Source organism: Magnolia sinica, chromosome 8 (genome assembly GCF_029962835.1).
Source record: "Magnolia sinica isolate HGM2019 chromosome 8, MsV1, whole genome shotgun sequence".
Lineage (NCBI taxonomy): Eukaryota > Viridiplantae > Streptophyta > Magnoliopsida > Magnoliales > Magnoliaceae > Magnolia > Magnolia sinica.
In genome coordinates, this window is record NC_080580.1 from 24,929,779 (window position 1) to 24,935,833 (window position 6,055).

The window sequence follows — 6,055 nt, forward strand, 5'->3', positions numbered from 1 at the left end:
TAGGTTTAGGTTATATTCTAAAATTGAGGGCTGAGAGTGTTTTATGCCCAAGTGGGTCCGTGACAACACTCGACGTCTCTTAAGTGAAGGAGGATTGGTTGAGGGATTATCTATCCATCACAGGATTAGACACCACTCAAGATCCATGAAGTTAATTGAAGTTATGGCTGCCAATCAACCGGCCAATCAACCTTCAAATCCACCTCAACCTAAGGTTGAAGAAGTCCAGGATGAGAATGAGGTGCATCAAGCACCCCCGCCTCGTACCGTACGAGATTATTTACAACCGACGGGGGTGAGCATGCACTCATGGATGGTTTTTTCAGAAAATATGGGACATATGGACATCAAGCTAGGGGTGATCTAACTCCTTCCAAAATTACATAGGCTTGAATATGAAAACCCATATTTACACTTGAAAGAGTTTGATGAGATCATAGCCACTTTATATTTTCCTAATGTGTTTGATGACACGTTCAAACTGAAACTCTTTCCCTTTTCTTTGAAAGAGAAAGCTAAGACGTGGTTGCATTCAGTACATCCTCGATCTATTATTAGATGGAATGATATGACAAGGGAGTTCATAAAGAAAATTTTCCTACATCATAAAACGAACACCCTCAGAAAGTAAATCATGAACTTCGCCCAAAATGAAGATGAAACATTCTTCAAATGTTGGGAGTGGTTCAAGGATCTTGTCAATTCATGCCCACAACACGGTTTTGAAACGTGGCGCATTACACACTTTTTCTATGATGGACTGACATCCTCCATGAGTCAATTGGTCGAGACAATGTGCAATGGGGAATTCATGAATAAAAATGTCGATAATGTGTGTCATTATTTGGACAAACTTGCTGAAAATGCACAATCATGGGACGTCTCCCCAAAATTGAGCACCACCTCTAGGCCCACTCAATCAAAGGAGAGGGGCAGAATATACCTTCTGAAAGAGGATGATGATATCAATGTTAAAGTAGATAATCTCATAAGAAAATTCAAAGCCATGGAACTAAAGAAGGATAAGGCTAAGGAAACTGTTTGCGGTATTTGTTCTTGAAACATTCACACAACTGAAAATTGCCTAACAATACCTGCTTTTCAAGAGGTACTAAATGAGCAATCCAATGTCATGAAAAATTACCAAAGGCCTTTCAATGGACCCATCTCTAATACATACAATCCGAGTTGGAGAAATCATCCAAATTTTAGTTGGAGGAATGGACAAACTGCTATTCCTCAAGGATTCTTTAATCAAATTTCATATCAAGGGAAACCTCAAGAAGAACCGATTCAAAATTCCACGCAAACTTTGAATCTTACTCAAGTAATATGAGAACTTACAAAATTTATGCAAAAGATAGATTCACGTGTTACGGTTATAGAGAGTGTAACGTCTCGAAAAAATTCGTACAAAGACCCGAGTATCACCTCATGAAGAAGTCCCTAAGGACCGTATTCTGTCGTAATTTAGACGAAAATTAATTAAGTACTAAACGGAATAATCAGTGGATTTAGCTCGGGCCATCGTTTTCATAAACAAGAAGGCCTAAAACTAGTAATACCATTGACTTAGCATGACATAAAGACCTAGGAAAAATCCCAAGAGCCTGTCACTCTCGGGAGTGCATTGAAACCCCGTATCGGACCTAGACCGCACATCGAGAGTCCAATGACCGCGAAACTAGTTATGTCCATCCTACTGGGCTTGACAACCATCGTGGGAACTGAGCCCAGATGATATCCAAAATGCACAACTTGATCCCTGAACGAAGTGTGTGAGAAATGCGAATATCCTTAGAAAATGTATTGAAACTTAAGTGAATTGGGCCATTTTCTCACACACGAAATTGAGAATTTTAGACCGTCAGCTTCTGACCAAACTTCACCCATGGAAAAGAAAAATTTTCCTGCACATATCCATATAACTATGGCCCCGATCGAGTAAGAATGACCGTTGATCTGACACGGGTCCTCCACAGTTGATTAGCTTATCCGATCACACCAAAATCACATCCTAGCGTAGATCCATTATCAGGAAACTTACCCTGTGATGTTGGTGAGTAGTGGGCCTCCCTGTGAGCCCTGTTTGTCAAAAACAGCTACCCAAAGGGTATAACCCATGTATATAGTGGCCCTGGAGCCATTTGAATAACTTCTGGGCTTATAAATAGCCCTTATACCACCCCACCTCTCTCATATACGAATTTTCCCAAAACCTTAAGGGAGAGAGAGAGAGAGAAAAGAAGAGAAAAGAGGAAAGAGAGAAGAAGGATTTTTGGTGATTGATGCTATGATTCTCTCCCACTACTCCATGCATCCAATCACCTCCCTATTACGCTACACAATCTATTTCGGCTACTATTTTAGGTAAGAAACCCTAACCCTAATATCGTTGTATAGATTTAGATTGATTATTTGTTAAACTAGCTAATTTATTACATTATTTAGGTGCCCGACGTTCTGTTTTCGAGACTATAGTGTGTGAACCGAATCCGAATCGAGTATCCCAACGAAAGGTGCAGACTATAAACGTTTAGGTTATGGTTATCAATGCTTTCAATGTCAGCTAATGATTTATGTCTAACTTGATTGTTGCCATATTGTCTTAGACACACCGTTTTCGATATTGTATACATATATGAATTATGTTGAACGAAAGATGCATCCCATGTGTTTGTTGAAATATTTGAATGAACATGTAAACATGATTTATGCTTGCCATGACTACTAATCTTGGATTCATCATTGTCATATGCATGCTGACCTCTTTGTGTAAGGATCTGTTAAAATATATGTTGTATAAGGATCTGTTAAAATATATGTTGTATCTAACCTAATATATGTATTTGGTGAAGTGTAGTCTAAGTGTTTGATGAATTGTCTGAATGAGAAATTGTTGATGATTTGTATGTATTATGAGTGTTATGATAGGATTATTTCTTACCTTATACATATGTATAGTTTCTTTCATGAAATCATATTCGCCTCTATACAAATGATTGATAAAATCCTAGTATTTGGTAACATGATCAAGGTGTTTGATGAAATGCTCAAATGAGGATTTCACTTGGATTGTTTGTTAAATACTGAATTGATTATCACATGTATTTAATTGTTGCATCTGAGTAAGATTGGGGCTACAACCTATCTCAGGAAATCGGTAACAGTTCCTGTTCGAGTGGCCGAATTAGTCTCGCCACATTGGGTATACTTGATGAATCCGGGTCGCACGACGATTGTCAACAGTGGTTAGGCCACGAGGGGTGCTTATGCGCTCCATATCGATTAAGTCAGCATGTGAAAGTGCCCTAATTTATCAATTAGTGTGAGTATTGAGTTGGCAAGACTGAGAAGCTCCATAGGAAGATCAATCAAAACATGTCTGCCTCCACTGGATGTGGGGCTGAACAAGCAACAGGTAAATCTTAGCCTCACATCTCATGTCCCAAAACACCAGGTAATTAAAACCCTTTAAATTGATTAGAATATCATAGGGTTTTTGGGTTTTAAAACTTTTTCACACTACAGAAAAATCTCTAAGTTTTCTACCTTCGTCGATTTATCGACAGGCGGTTCGATGAAATCGGACCTTGCTGTTGATGTCCTCAAAACACACTCGATAATATCGAAATAAGGACTTAAGATGTCCAGCAACCACATATACCTCTGGATGGAGTTATCGATGTATCGGTAGCCGTATAGATATCATCGATAATTGAATCTCGAGTCTATCGAAGTTGACTCGATAAAATCGACATCATATATGTTGTGTCTAAGTTCTACTATGGAAAATCACAAAATCTTTGATATATCGAAGTACTCCTCGATATCCTCAAAATTCAAACTTCGATGATATCGGAAGCCCTTCGATGATATCAGATTGGACACTTTATTTTTCAGCAATATTTTCAGGTTATTTATCTTGGATCGAGGGTCACTCGATAGAATCAATATTCAAATATCAATGATATCGAGGCTGGGTCGATGGCATCGAGAATGGACATAAACCGTCCAGCAAGCTTAACTGGAAAATCCTTTAGATTTTTCGATGCATCGACACGACTATCGATATCATCGACATTCAAATTTCGATGATATCGAGTGTGCCTCGATCATTACTTTGTCCTGAAATTCTTCAAAGGCAAGTCTCTCTCATTTTCAAATGTCGAGGAATCGAACCTCGTGTCGATAAAATCAGAGTTTAAAATCCAATGACATCGACGCATGTTCGATTTCCTTGACTAGTGGACAAAAGGTTTCAAAAACGTTTGACATTTGAGTTCGTGTCATCGAGTGGACAATTGATGTTATCGAGAGTATATACATGATGATATTGACCCTGCTCGATGATATCGAAGTCTGTAAAAAATGTGACCGTTTTATATCCGTTGGAACCTTCTTCCTATTTAATGAGAGCTTACCCTTGGTTGTTGGATATAGGAAAAGAGAGAGTGCTTTTGTGTGCTTAACCTTGGATCATATACCCTTAGCCTTTTTCTCTCATGAGAGTTCATCCTCCAATCCACTCTCATCATTGACATTCAATAGAGTGGATTGGAGAATAAACTTCCGCATTCAAGGATCCTTCAGCTACCACCTTAATGGCAAATTATTAAGTTGGGATGCCTTGAATACGTAGATAATTGGAATCGCACTATATCTCTTATAGGAAGATATTCAATAAAGTAGGATTCCATTATAGCCTTGACCCAACCCGTCGCCATGAATTGGTACATCTTCCGAGTTGCGGATCAATGAAGCTGAATTTCTTCATCACATGAGGAGATCTTTAACAATGCGCTGAAAGGGACTCATCTACTTATCTGAAAGTTATTAGAGTCCAGAGGACCCTTGTGATCATTCCTTTTGTAGGATTGGGTTTAAGGTGTTTCTCACCCCTTGCAAGCCCTCGTAGGAGGCCTCCGGCGGGAGTGTACATGGTGGGTGCTTTGTGTTGATCCTTGCTCTGTGGAGACCATAAACATTTAGGTCCTTTGTGTAGGTCCTTGACCAGGGTGGTCTAAAAGTTGGGTGTTTTATGTTGACCCTTGCTTGTGAGAGCATAAACTTGTGAGGTTCCATGAGTGGATCCTTGGCCAGTGTACCTAAAATTCGGTGTTATGTGTTGACCCTTGCTCGTGGGAGCATAAACTGTAAGTCTAGGTGTAGGTTGTACTTTAAGAGGTGAACATGATTTAAAACCTCCGGTTTGATGTGAACCTATTGTGAAACCTCCTTAGTGAAATCCGATACACTCAAGGGTTAAGTGCGTTTGCCGGGAGTGGAGTAGACAAGTAGTCGAACCACTATAAAAATGACTGTGTTTGTGATTGCTATTGTCTCTCATTCCTATGTGATTATATACTTTCATATTTAATTATCTAAGATCACATCTCACACACAGTCACATCCATCATAAACTCTGATTCGCATCTTGTTTATTTTTCAAAGTAGCTTTTATGATTGGATCCTTTATCTGGTTTGGAAGCCATTAGAGTTATTTTGAAGAAATCATGATCATGCATATCTACTCGAGACAAGTTTGATAGGATTTTAAATAAACCATAAAAATTTTATAGAAGTCCTATTCACTCCCCTCTAGGACATATTGGCATATTCCTACTTCAACTAAAGCGGTCATTACCGCAATTTCAATTGGTATCAGAGCGGGTCTCTCTTAAGGGCTTCACTGCCTAGAGAGTGATCTTGACTGAAGTTGGAATCATGTCCAAAAGTGTCTCAGAGAGTATGATAGATCGGAACCATTGCCTAGTAATCCATACTGCTCTGAAAGTAGGCAATATATCTAAATGGTATCTTGACAGTGGATGCTCCAGACACATGACTGGTGATCAAACTCATTTTTGTGAGTATTTAAATTCTGGTGGAGGATCAGTCACATTTGGAGACGGTAGCTCCGCCAAAATTATTAGACCTGGAACGATAAATGTGTCAGGCCTTCCAAAAATCAAACATGTCCTGTGTGTAGTAGGTCTGAGACATAATCTCCTCAGTATCTCCCAAATCTGTGATAAGGAACACTTGGTCACCT

General features: G+C 39.1%; 1 non-coding gene across 1 annotated transcript; it reads right to left on the reverse strand.

The window, feature by feature from the left end:
- Positions 1–616: 616 nt before the first annotated feature.
- LOC131254666 (small nucleolar RNA R71) lies at positions 617–723 on the reverse strand. The gene has a single exon (XR_009175788.1). It is a non-coding gene; the product is annotated as a small nucleolar RNA R71 (small nucleolar RNA).
- Positions 724–6,055: the final 5,332 nt, after the last annotated feature.